We start from the raw sequence: 13,453 nt of genomic DNA, 5'->3' as shown, positions 1-13,453 counted from the left end.
CCCTGTGCTTGGCAGGGCCAGGGAGTGGGGAGACTTGGGCCAAAAGTGGACAGGAGAGGCCTAGTGCCCAGATGTAGAGACCCATGCTAAAGCCCAAGGGGTGAGATGTGTCTGGGCTGCTTTGGGGGAGAACTGATACTCTCCTGTAGCTTGGAGGTGTAGGCGAAACAGGCAGGCAGGGAGCAGGACTGCGCTCCTGACAGCCACATGCTGGGTTGTGGCTTGGACCGAGTCCTGCCGGTGGTCCCTGCAGAAGTTTCTGGGTCATGGGAAGTGAGTTTTGCCATGTGTTTATTATGCCTTCTCTCTGGAATGTCAGAGACCACCTGAGTCTACTGCACTGTCGTGCTGGGCTGGGCGCAGCCAGGCTTCCATTGGGGCTGTGGGCGTCTGCCTGCTGCTGAGGGAGTGGGGGCTGCACAGTGAACCCCAGGACAGGGCCAGCTGCTCACCTCTCTTCACAGAAAGGGCTCCTCCCTGGCCTCTGCCTTGCTCTTGCATTCAGGCATCTTGGAGAACTTCCTAAGCAGCTGCCTGGTGGATGTTTTTCTTCTCACACTCTCAGAAGACCTGAAGAAGTACTCCAGACTGAGTTTGCCTCCAGGGGCAGTGGCTTCCATGCTGTCTGCAGCTGATTCTCCTACAGTGGTGGCGGGCGTGGCGCTGTGTGGATGGTGGTGGGGTCAGCAAGAGAGGTGGGGCCTCAGAAGCGGGGTAGGAGTCTTGCAGAGACAGGCTTTCTGTTGAGCTCCTCCCTCACCAGTGGGGGTATGTTGAGGTTACTGGTCCTGTGGGGCCATGCCTAGGGCTCAGGCCTTCCTCAGAGCCTCTGTTCCACCTGGACCATCCTAGCCGGGTAGCCCCAGACCCCTCCCACGCCCCTAGGATCCTGCAGGCAGCACAGCCGCCTCCCTGAAGATGAGGGCCTTTGACATAGGTTTTCTCAAAGACGTTGCAGTGCATCCCACAGTGCATCTGCAAGTCCTCTTTGGAGCTGTCCACCTCCTGGAAGCTTCCCTGGCCAGCCCCCAGCCCAGACTCTTGCTTCCTCCACTTCCCATCTGCTGCAGCCATGCCAATGGGACCACTGCGTCCCTCCTGCCCAGCTTCCCACCTCGCATGCTCGCCATGGCCCTGGCAGGCCACCTGTTCCCTGAAGGACAGTGCCAACCTCACTGCTCTTCCCGTAAGGACAGCTCTGCCAGCGTTCCTTCTCCCGCGGGCAGTAGGTAGGCCCACGAAGACCCGCACAGGCGCTTGAGACTGGCTGTCGTTTAAAGTGGGAAGTGCAGTGAATTCAGAGTATATTTTTGAACAGTCAGTAAGTGGTTCTGTGTAGTTCCCCTCAAATGGAACTTGGGGGCCTGTGAGTGTGCATGTACACGTGTATACACACCTGTGTGTCCTAAGAAAATGCACAGCTCGTGCAAATCTGACTCAGCCTCCAGTTTATCACTTTGGTTCACTTTGACTGCTCTGTACTATTAAATTGTTTGTACTGTTTTTCATACACGGCTTCATTCATAACCAAAGTGGACCACTGTGGTTATAAAAAGTGACAGCGACAGGAAACATAAAAGACATTTATGTTGAGCCACCCTAAGTTAATGAAGAGCCAAAGGATGATAATTCTGCAGACTTGCCTCAAGGTTATTTTTACCAGATCCATACGTTGTGATCATCTGATCCAGGTTCTTACTGTATATAGGTCATCTGAATGTCTTCAGTATATCAAGTGGGAAGAAAAGAGAATCCAGTGAGGAGAGGGCAGATATGCAGAGATAATTTAACCTGCTTGCCTTTTTATTGATTGGAAAAAATTATTAGCCTCCATATGTTATTCTAAAGAAGAGCTTGAAAATATCTCTGAATTCTGCTTTGTCTTATCATTTAGGTAACACCTGAACATTGCAAAAATACTGTACTTGATTTCTCTGAAGCTTGAAATTCTAAAGATCAGGTCACAAAAGCAGATTTTATTTATTTTTGAAACTGATGCACCTAATTAAGTTTTAATTATGTTTTAAATATATATTGGTCCCAGAACCAAAATGTCATTTTTTATTTGTCAACAAATCCATCTTTCCTTGCACACCTAAGGAAATGAAATGTTACGTGTAACTTCTTAAATGGAAAAATGTTGAAACGTGTCCTTCTATATAATGAGCATTATTAAAAATTGTCTTTTTATGCTCATTTAGTGTAATCTTTGAATAATATACTCCTATAAAATATTTAACTTAAAATCTCTTCTACCATAAGCCATGCAAAGATGATAAAAGTGATTTTTTTTAATTGTAAGGGGTTTGTGAAATTAATAGATTGCTGTGGAAGGAGTTCATTAGTCAAAAACAGGACTGGAAGTGTTGGTCTAGAAACGTCAAACTCAGGGACAAGGGCTCACAGTAGGGAGCAGGCACAGGAAAGAGGCATGAATAGAGGAGGGACTGCTTCCAGTGTGGGATCCTCCTTGTGCTCTGGGAGATGCCTGTCACCCACCAGCACCAGGCCCACACCAAGCAGCAGATGCTGAAAGCAAGCCAGAGGCAAGGACACTTCATGTTGCCTTTAACTCTCAGCAAAATCTCAACAAGAAGCGCATCCTTCAAAGAATGCAACCTCAGGGAGGCTGTAGGACTGAGCCCGTGTGGTGAACTGAAGCCACAGGTAGGAGGAAACAGTGTCTCCCCCAACAGCAACCCCAAAGGAGCATCCTGCAGCTGATCACCAGCTAGGCTGCTCTGCCAGCTTGCCTTAGATTAGATCTGGCACACTGGGTGCAAGCAAAGTCGTTTCCGAGAACTGGCTGTCATGTGACCTGGCAGGACAGTAGCCCACCCAGGTGGCCGAGGATTTCATCCCTGAGGCCACTGTGCATGTGGCAAGGACCACAGGATGCTGGTCATCCAAGCCAGTTCTTTTGTTTTTATAGGAGACAGATCAAAGCCTCAAGGCGGGAAGAGTTTGCCCAAGGCCTTAACGTGGCCTAGGTGTGGAATTTTCTAGCATGATCTAAGTCAAAGATGTATGTACCAGTTAAGAGACGATAAGCTCAGAGGATAATGGCATTCCCCCTCCCACGCCCTGGAAAATGTCTGTGTATGTGGAGAGATGGCCTTAGGGCCATGGAAAGGTCTGGGGAGGGCCAGCCAGGGCTGTGGGAGACAGCCAGGACTTGGAAAGTGGGGTATGTGTGGGGCAGAGGATCAGCTTAGCAAAAGCAGAAACCAGCGTGGCCAGGCCTCTGAAGGTGTTTTGTGACCCAGCCTGCGAGAACATTTATTTGTGTCTATTCCAGTTGGTTGACCTGCCACAGCCCATCCTCAAATGTATCAATCCGAAGTACTATTATTTATAGAATCATTGACTCATGCACTCCCCATGGTCACTGCTGCCAAGGAACTTCCCGGCCACCCACCTCCAGGGGCAGGAGCGTGCTGTGCTGCCAGGCTGTCACATCCTTCAGCCACAGCCCAGTGGAAGGGAAGCCTCCCCTCCACCGACTTTGCCCCTCCACTCGCCACTTTTTCTACCCACGGGGGTCACCAGAGCACGCCTGGTCCCCTGCCACAGGACAGCTTTTCAGCTGAGTGCAGTCTCGGTGCCACCCAGTCACTGCTGCTGAGGCAGCAGAAGCTTCTCCTGCCCTGCTGTTCACACAGAGTTTTCATATCCTTTTAGCATCCCGGTCATGCATCTCCTAATGAGCTGCAGTTTGTGGACATCCCACAGGAAGTACGGCCTGGGAACCCGATGCTGCGCTGGAGCGGTGACCGGCACAGCAGAGGGCAGGATTGCCAGCCTCGCGTGCCAAGATCTCAGCACACAGCTGGCCCCTGCTGCAGTTGACAGCTCTTCTGGAAGCTTCTGTGTTCCAGCAGGGACAGCCCAGTTTGCCATGAGGGTGAGAGGCCATGAGGGTCTGAGAAATCCACCCTCTGAAAGGGCCATGTAGCACAAAGACACTTTCTCTGAGATCTTTTTGTGTTCCACACAGAAAAGTAATTGCACCTTGTTCTGGACTGGTGTCAGTGTGAGTGGTTCCTGCCCAGCAAATGTCTCTACCCTTATTCCCAAACCAGGGACCCACTAGGAGTGCAGGTCCCCTGAAACCTCACAAGAAGATGCCAACTCAGTCCACAACAGAAAACCGGAGGAGCCAATTCTAAAAGGAGCAGCGTGGCCCAAGGATCATTCTAGGCTGGATATTTTTATGGTGTTCTATATTTACACCAACCTGGAGGTGAGCTCTACACTATGGCTGTTATCACAGGAAATGAATGAATCTGTCAGAAATCACTCTTTCTTGAATGACTTCTTTAACCCGAGCTGCCAGCAGAGTCTATCACAGTGGGAAGTTGTGTTTTGAATGATGTGTCCCGATGAAAAATTGATATTAGTGGAAATAACATTTTTAAAAAACTTGTAGGTACTAACAGTAACTTTGGGCTCTTCTGCAAGGCTTTGAGGGTGGTGTGTTCTGAGTGTGCTCGTCTGTGTTTGTTAGTTTACAACCTTCTGCTGTGGCCTCCCATCAGTACAGCAAAATTGCAACCTTTCAGTGCCCGTGACAGTCACATTAAAATGGCTTTGAAGGGAGATGGCTCATGTGGTCAGGCATTTTGACGTCACACTCAATTGGCTAAACATAGTCATTTTGGGTTCTATTATTGACTAATTTGGGTAATTCACCTACTGGGAAATATTTAAAGATAAAAATGTAAAATCCTGTCAGTGTATGAGTGAGGTCTTTGATGTCAGTTTTGTGACATATTTTTAAACACTGGAAGCTGTTGCGAGGACTCTTCTGGCATGCTGTAGTTAAGTAAAACGGCACCGGGGGCCCATCAGCTGTCTGTCTGCCCCTCTTCCTGTGCACATGGAGGTTCCTATCAACACAGCTATTTTATACCTGGGCGGCTCCGGTTTAATGGAGAATGCCATTAACGAGCGTGCCAGAGTGTATCCTCCTCTGCAGCCTTGATTAGCCATCAGCATGCTCACAAGCTCATTTCTTGATGGGTGCTGAAATATGTCACACCCCGACAGAGCATCGCTGCTGATGGATTCATGGCAGTGCACCTGCCACGCGTCCCCATCCAGGACCACAGCCACAGAGCAGAGCATGTTGGTGGGAACTCAGCACTCTGTAAATGCTTCTTCAGTTTCAAAGTGACAGGGTTGACTTACCAAAAGTTTAGGAAAAAGAATCGTGGAGGACCGTCTGTCATATGTGGCACTGCGGCAGTTTACATATAAATTAATATTTCCTTAGCTCCTCTGAGTCATCCTTCTGGATGAGAAAACCAAGTGGAGGTTCAGGGAGAGGCTGGGTACATGCAGCTGCTAGGTTTGGAATCTCAGCCCTTGCCCTGGGAATCCGGAGTCTTCTCCTCTTCCACCCGCATTAAAAGTCACCTGGAAGGCTTGCAAAACCTCCATTCACTGGGTCTCACTCCAGAGTTTCTGATTCAGAGGTCCTGGGTGGGGTTTGAGATTTTGCACAGCCCATCACCCTCCACAGGCAATGCTGTGTGAGGACCCCACACTGAGAACAGCCGTGCGAGTGCATACTGCTGCCGGCGTAACCATGGTTCTGTGCCTGCTCATATTCCCGACACATCCTGAAAGAATTCCCCTATGTTGCTGTTTGGCTTCACAAACATCACTTTCAGTGGCTACATGATAGGATGCATGTTCTTTAAAAGACATCTATTGATTGATTGATGCGTCAGAATTCACAAACCTGCCTTGCACTTAGAGCCCAGGAAAATCACCCACAGTTATAGCACTCCCTGATCAGTGCTTGATCCAATCGCTCATTACCTAAATCTGACCCATTCTTCAGGGCCACTGGCCCTAGGAGCCCCACCCTCCGTAGACTGGTCCTGGCGAAATCTTTGCTGAGCTGATATCCATGTTTCTGCAGTGAGTGGTCTAGTTCACAACCTGGAAAGTAGTTTAGTCTCTTCTGGGGAAAGATCCTCAAAGTCCCAGAGCCATGGCCCGTCAGCCCTAAAAGACCCTCGAGGGACACTTGGTCCAATGGCTTCATCCTGTAGATGGTAAAACTGAAGCCCAGACTCAAAGAGAATTATTACAGGTCACACAAAGCTCTGTCCTTATAAATGCATTGCAGATTAAGTCATAATGACTAGATCTGTTCATCCTTACAGTTGATTTACATTTACTGCTGAAAATGGTTTCCCAGATATCCCTACTCAGAACAAATGCAGACCAGAGAGACCAGACGCATCAGCCTGCCCTCCCTCCCTGCCAGGTGGCCCCACAACCGTCCCTGGAGTCACTCACTGCCAAGGTCTGGGGCAGGGTCTGATTCCAGACACTTACCAGGCAGTCATGAAGCCGAGGCGCCGTCAGCTCTTCTGACTCTCCTGGGACGGACATTAGGTTTCCAGGTGCCCGGAGCTGGCAGATGGATTCTTTATCTAAATGTGGGACTCTGTGATTGGAGCTCAGGGTGGAGGCAAGGGGCAGTGAAGGAAGCCACAGCTGGTCTTCTCCGTAGGAAGGAAGTACTCAGGCTGCTTCTGTTTTTATTATCTAACAAGTGTATTTTCTCTGAAGTGGCCGCCAAATGGGGAGGTAATAGTGATTCCCAGCAGCCCTCCTGTTAGGGGACTGGCTGCTATGGGGGGCTCTTTGCCAGCCCCGCCTCCTCCGCCTCGCCACCTGCCGCTGTTCCTCAGAGCTGACGTGAATATGGATGGCAGGAGATTATTCTTCATTTCAAAGGTACTCTTACTTTTCCTCACTACAAAAGTGGTATCTTAAAAAAATGTTTAAAAATCAGAAGATACAACCACAAAAGAAATAAAAGAAAGTACCTCATCATACCACCAAACTACAGTTTAAAACTCTGGAAATCAATTTTAGATCACTCTTTCTAGAATTTTCCTTACTATCTCTCAGTTAAGGTTTTTATGCACATAGAAACATGCTATTTAGTGTTACAGATTTTTTTTTAAAAAACTGTCCCTGAAATCATGCTTATGCATATTGTAACCTACTTTTTTCACTTAGAGCACTTGGGCACCTTTCCTCATCGGCCCTTGAAGATCCAACTCATCCGAGTTAAATAGCTTTCAATAATTAATCATGCCACAGCGCTGATTGACACAATCCTCTTTTGTTGGCTATTTAAATTATTTTCAAATCTTGCCCTACGAACGACATACATATTTGTGCCCTTGCCCAGTTATCTCTAGTTATTTTGCAGGTTATTTTTCAAATGGCAAAGCTTATTTATTCATTTGTTAAAGCAAATATTCACTGAGCACCTGCTACGTGCCGGCTGAGGTACCACATACCAGGAATACAACTGTGCTCAGAGAAAGATTCCTGCCCTTGCACTTCTTAAATAAGAAGCATGTGAATTTGAAAAATCATTGCATATTGTGATGAGCACTCTAAAGACCCACGGGGGTGCAGTGGGGTGATTGAGGGAGGGGTGAGATGGGGATCCCAGAAGGCCCAGGAAGTAGCAGTCTAAAGGGAAAAGGGCCCAAGCTGCAGAAGGTGAGCAGGTGCTGAGGTGGGAGGACCCGCATGGCTAGGATCGCAGGGGTGGGGCACAAGGGAGTCGGGGCCACTGGATTAAGCAGAGGCTGAAGTCGGCTAGAGCCCAGCTCCTCGAGACCCTCAGGCTACAGTCAATGTGCACTTTCCCGTCCTAGAATAATCAGTGGCAGAGACTGGAAAGGACTTGGGATTTATTTTGCATATGGTAGGAAGGGTGAGGTTCTGTGAGGAGCCGGGGCTGATCCTTGCTGATTTCCAGAGTATCCTCTAAGCTGTGTCTACAGGATGCAGGCACAAGAAGGCTGCCGCCCCCTGGTCAGTGCCCGTCCATGTGTCGCAGGGTCTGCCAGCTCCTGTCTGCCCCTTCAGGGCCACCTGGAAGATGGATAGCTAGGCCAGCCTGGGTCTTCCCTTCCAGCAGGGCAACTTGGCTCTATAACAAGAGCCTGCAGAGCGTGTACTGAAGTCCTTCCAGAGTTGGTAGTGTGCCTCTGTTACAGCAACTACAGACTCATTGGGATGTCAGCCCATGGGACTGGGAGGAGGTCAAGCCCAGGCTGTTGGGCATCATCTGACCCCATGGAGTGGCTTGGGGCGCTGGCCACAGGGGCCACTGGCCCACACTCCCCCTGGCAAGTATTCTCAGGTGTCCTGGGCTGGTGGGACGTGGAGCTGGGAATAAACTGCTGCCCTGGCAGCAGTGGGTGGGAAAAGGTGCTGACAGACAGCGCTTTGTGGAGGGGAATCGTTCCCCAGTCTGGGCTTACAAAGCTGTAACAGTGTTTTGTAAAAGAGGAAAATGCAACTGTCTGAGCGCGGGAGTTTCTTCCCTGGCAGGGATTGTGTCTGTGGGTGGGTGCAAGCCTGTGAGTCACCGTCCAAAGCCAGAAACCTTGTGCTGTGAGTGCAGAGCCACGGTGTGGTTCTCCAGGTGGGAAGGCTTCGTCTGGCCCCTCCCCTGGCTAGGGTGCCGGTCAAGAAGGCAGCCTCGGTTCAGAGTGGAGGCAAGTTCTGATTTCATGCTTGAGTCCTTCATCCAGGAAGAAAGAATTAGAGAGATTGAGATTCCTTTCCTCAGGCTATTTCTGGTGAGCCAGTTTCTGGAGTTTTATATACATTTTCTACAAAAGGACAAATATTTGGGTCAGACGCAGTGGCTTTGCAGGAGGCTGGAATAGTTGTCCATAGTGGGATGAGACTGCCTACACTGAGCCAGCACTGGGACTCAGTCCTTATCCTCCTCAGCCCGTGGCTCTGGGTCCAGCTGTGAGCTGAGCACTGGCTGCATCTGGCGTTGTGTGGCCAAGGCACAGGGCAGGGAAGGTTCTGGAAAGTGAGGAGAAGACCTTGCCTGATGACATTGGTGTTAACAAGATGCTCCTGTGCCCTTACAGAACCGCTGGAAAGTCACCTCCTAGCTCTGCTTCCAAGAGTGTGAGGCTTGAATGGTAATGGACACATGAGGAGGAAAATTCACTGAGAAAAATATTGGAGTGTAGTTTTCAGAGTAGAGCAGATGGGGGGGGCACATTCAGTAAGCGGGAACCGAATGACCAGTGACAGATGGAGACATGAAACCCTGTGTAGCAGGAGGTTAGGGGGTTAGGAGATGGCACTGGAAGGTAAACCGAGGCAGATGTCGAGTCGTCTTGAAGGCTGCCTAAGGTATAGCTCCTTCAGGCTACAGAGAGTCATCGTGGGGATCTGTGGTCATGAGCCATGCAGACCTTAGAGGCACTTCAGTCAAGGAGAGGCTGACGCCTGGCTGGAAGCCTGATGTCCAGCTGGACATGACTGCCCTAAGTAGGACAGTCCTAGTGAGCCTAACAAAGAATCAACAGGCCTTGAGAAGCAGTTCGGGTGACACGGTGAAGGGGAAGTCAAGTTCAAATTCCAAGTTTGGGAAATGAGCTGCTGTTGCACGTAAATCAATTTTCTACTCCACTAAGTTTATTCATTTAAGTGCCCAAACTTAAATTAACTCTTTGCATGGGAAGCTTTCTAAATACTGACCGCTGAACATCACCCGCTGCCTTTTTAAACAATGGAGTAGAATGCAGGAGAACCACAGTTGGGTGGGACATTGCTGTGGACAGTCCTAACTGTCCTCGCTGCCTGACGCCTTGGGCGCTGTGTGGGTGTTGGGGTCCCTTTGCCCCCAGCCTCCCCAGCACCGACTGGCCCGAAGTTCTTAGCTTTCCTCCCTCCTCTTCCCTTCTTCGTTGCCAGCTGGCATTTCTTGTGAAGCTCTCGGGACTTTCATCCTCCTATTTCTAACCTTCTGCCCCGTGCTTTTCAAATCTGCAGCTCTTAAACTGCATAGCCATTGTGCTGGCTCTTTCCTTGGTGAAGTGATGGGCTTCTCCTAGGGCCTTCCACCTTCACAGCCTTACTTCACATGGCGGCTCTGAGTGGCGGGGCCTTTTGCATCCTTTGGGTCTACCCTCAGTGCTGGCACGTGCAGCCTCCATGCTCTGTGATGTTTATGGATTCAAGAGGTGTAAATCACCTTTCGTTTATTTTCCTCTTTATCACGAGTTTACCTTTTGTCCCTTGGAAGCTGGCGTTGCAAAGCCATGTTCAGGAGCCGATTTTTCTTCCCTGAAATGTGGTTATTAGTTATAGGCTGTAGTTGAAGATGTTGCCTGGAAGCCTGTGCTTCAGGATCCAAATAGCCGCTTTTCCTCATTGTCTGTGGATTTAGGCCCTGAGTACAGCGCAGACAAAAGCCGATGAGTCACAGGTGCAGATCTGCTGGGAGGCTCTTGTTGTTAGTAGTACAAAGCCACAGGTGTTCATTCCGCACTGCGAGGCCAGAAGAGGAGCCTGGAGGACGGGGAAGATCTCGGGTCAAGTTAGTTACATGGAGACCTGCAGATGCTTTGGCGATGCAGCCAGGCTTCTGGAGCCGAGCCGTGGAAGAAGAGAGAATGATTTCTCCTGCTTGCCACTGGGCATCATTTAAGCCCATGTCTTGCTAGGTCAATGTTTTTACACCCGGAGCTATAAATTAAAAAGGCGCTTTATACTTGGGTGCTGTTTCTCTGACTGGCAGCCAGGTTTGCTTATTCTCTTGCAGTTGCTAGGAGCATTGTAGAACAGAAAGGAGGGAATGGAAGCGGAATGATTTTAAGAATATTTTCCAAGAGTAATGAAACCACAAACAAATCCCTCACGGCAAAAAGTAACTGGTTTCCACCTGGTATAGCACAAGCTCATGCAAGATCAAAGCTCTGAAAATCAGTCCCCTGGGCTGCAGTTTACTTGCTGCCCAGACTCTAGTGAAAGACTCAGTTGAGCTGCGGATAGGTAATAGGCCACGTCTATGCAAGCCCAGCACCTGGGCTGTACTTCACAGACGGAGGGAAGCGGCCATCATCCGAGTCTGCTTCATCCAGGGTCAGGACTTCATCTCACAGAACCTCATTTGGTGCACAAAACTGAGACTGATTTCTTGGTACATGAAATTACAACTTCCTGTAGTATTGTGGCCCTCCTTCACTTTAATGTGGCCTGTAATAATATAATCCCCTTATAGATTTGTTGGAGCCATTCCTCTTGCCAAAAGAGAAGAGAAAGAAAGGCAGGTGCCTTGGTTTTGTTTTCACAGATTCAGAAAGGGCTAAATAGACAAAAGCTCCGCTGTGTAATTATTACCATAAATAAGAACTGCTGGGTAATTAATCTAAGCCCAAAGTCAACACTAGCAGTTAACTGGCCTGTGCCAAACAACATTTCTCAGCTTGTACATTGCTTTTAAAAAAAATTCACTTCAATACTTAGCAGCTTAAAGGAATAGTGGCTATTTATTTGTTCAGGGTGCTGCATTTTTGGCAGGGCTTAGCAAGGATGGTTCATCTCTGCTTTCATGATATCCTGTGCCGTGGCTTGACCACACCTGGAAGATGCACATCCAAAATGGCGCCTTCACGTGGCTGGCAGGCGGAACTGGCTGTTGGCTGGAGCCCAGCTGGGCTGTTGACCTTGGCCTCTCTTCCTATCCATGTGGCCTCCCCTTTTTCACAGCATGATGGCTAGATTCTGAGACAAAAGTTCCTAAAAAAACAAGCTCCACTATGCCTTGAGCCTCTGCTCGCCTCATACTTGCTTGCATCTCATTGGTCAGTGCAGTCACGTGGTATGGCGAGCAGCACAGTGACCTCCAAGGGTGTCACAGAAGAGTGTCCCTGCTGCTTTTGATTTTGGTCCCATGAGACTCATTTCTGATGCTGGAACCATAATATAATAAATTTGTGTTGTTTTAAGCCACTGAGTTTGTGGCAGTTTATTACAGGAGCAGTAGAAAACTCATGCCCATGGTCAACTCAGTATTAGTGTGGAAGCGTTCGTATACAGAGGCGCAAATGTGGGGACCTTGTTTTATTGGGGGTGGGAGGGGGTCACCAAAGTCATAGTTTGACATCCAAGCCAGAATATCATGGAGGTTTCTTCAGGAAATTATTTTGCCCAATATTAAATATTTTGATTGCCTTGGAATGTTTCTGGTCCAGGTGGACATTCAGTTATCTATGCTTCAGAGTTACTCTGTCCTAAAATTGGTACTGCTATGTGGCACCAAATGCCACTTTCAGCCTTTGTGTTGAAGCCATTCTAATGTGCTTCCCCGATTTTTGTTACGAAAACGTTTTCAAAAATAAAACAAGAATGATACAGTGAATTTCTGTGTGCTTATTCCTGGATTTAATAATTGTTAATATTTTGTCATTTCCTTAGTTCATGTCACTTGCTTAAATTCAGACATGTAAATTAACCACATATAGTTCTCTGTACATGAATTGTGCAACTAGTTGAAAGCTTCAGATATCAACCACTTTGCCCCTGAAGTCTTTAGCACGTGTGTCCTGCCTATAGGAACAGTCAGCTGCATTGCCACAGTGCTGTTATCACACCTGCACCTAAGAAAATAATATTTTTTACATTTTTTCTAATCTTCTGTTGTTTAGTTATTATTCTCTCTCTCATCCCCTACTCTTAAAAGACCCCGCCCCCTTGTTTTCCCTTTGCATGACATTGAAGTTTTGCAGAGATTCAGCCCCTCGCTTGTCTTGGGACGTCCCTGATACTCAGTCTGCCAAGCTTTCCCTTGCAGGAGACTCTGCTTTGCCCTCTGTCCTCACATCTCCAATAAAACCAAAGTCATATATTTTGGGAGTGGGTGGTTGGTACCGGGAATAGAACTCATGATCTTGCACTGGCCAGGCAGGCATTTACACCACTGAGCTAAATCCCCAGCCCCCCAAGTTATATATAAAGGCCAGATGGGGTGCAGTTGTGCCCTCTGAACAGGAACTCTATGAGGACTCCTGGAGGACGGAGTAGCAGGCTCCTCCTGGTGACGTCATGTGGTCACTGGGTAAAGCAAGGGCCGCGTGTGGGGTTTTTCTTCTGAAGCTAGCATGTAGTTGGGGGACGGGGGCCATAACTTAATGTGTGTCACCTATGCTCTTTCCCTTAGCTTTCTAGCTCATGGCTTTTGCAGCCTTTGAAAACGCTGAGGAAGAGTGTGTAAGACAGTCTGTAATTTTATCCCTTCTACCTTTGTTAATGGCAGTGTTTTGCAAAGAAGGGTTTATTCTCCTCTGTAAGCCCTTCTTGGTTTTAGGAACAATACGTCCAAGACAGAACTTGTATTTCCATAGCCTTGGACCTAAAGTCATTTTTCTAAGGAGTCCTGGTTCTTCTTAGTGAAGAATTTACAACCATGATCTAAGTACTGCACTAGAGATAATGATTCTAGGGCCATTTAGCGGCCAGAGTTGGAAAACAAATTTAATAAATTGAGTTCAAATTGGTATTTCCAATTCAAATTTATCACATAAGGTTTTCCCTTTTTAGACTCTTTTTTTTTTTTTTTTCCTAAGGCAAGGTCTTACTATGTAGCTTAGGCTAG

At 48.3% G+C, this 13,453-nt stretch overlaps 1 protein-coding gene across 1 annotated transcript in view; it reads left to right on the top strand.

Annotated features, from left to right (window-relative positions):
- Klhl29 (kelch like family member 29) overlaps positions 1-13,453 on the top strand; it is a 260,001-nt gene that overhangs the window by 28,246 nt on the left and 218,302 nt on the right. The gene's annotated exons all lie outside the window — the stretch shown is intronic.

This window comes from Cavia porcellus, unplaced genomic scaffold (assembly GCF_034190915.1).
Source record: "Cavia porcellus strain 051 isolate PalLab524CR breed Dunkin Hartley unplaced genomic scaffold, mCavPor4.1 scaffold_1, whole genome shotgun sequence".
Lineage (NCBI taxonomy): Eukaryota > Metazoa > Chordata > Mammalia > Rodentia > Caviidae > Cavia > Cavia porcellus.
This window is presented reverse-complemented; position numbering and strand designations above follow the sequence as displayed.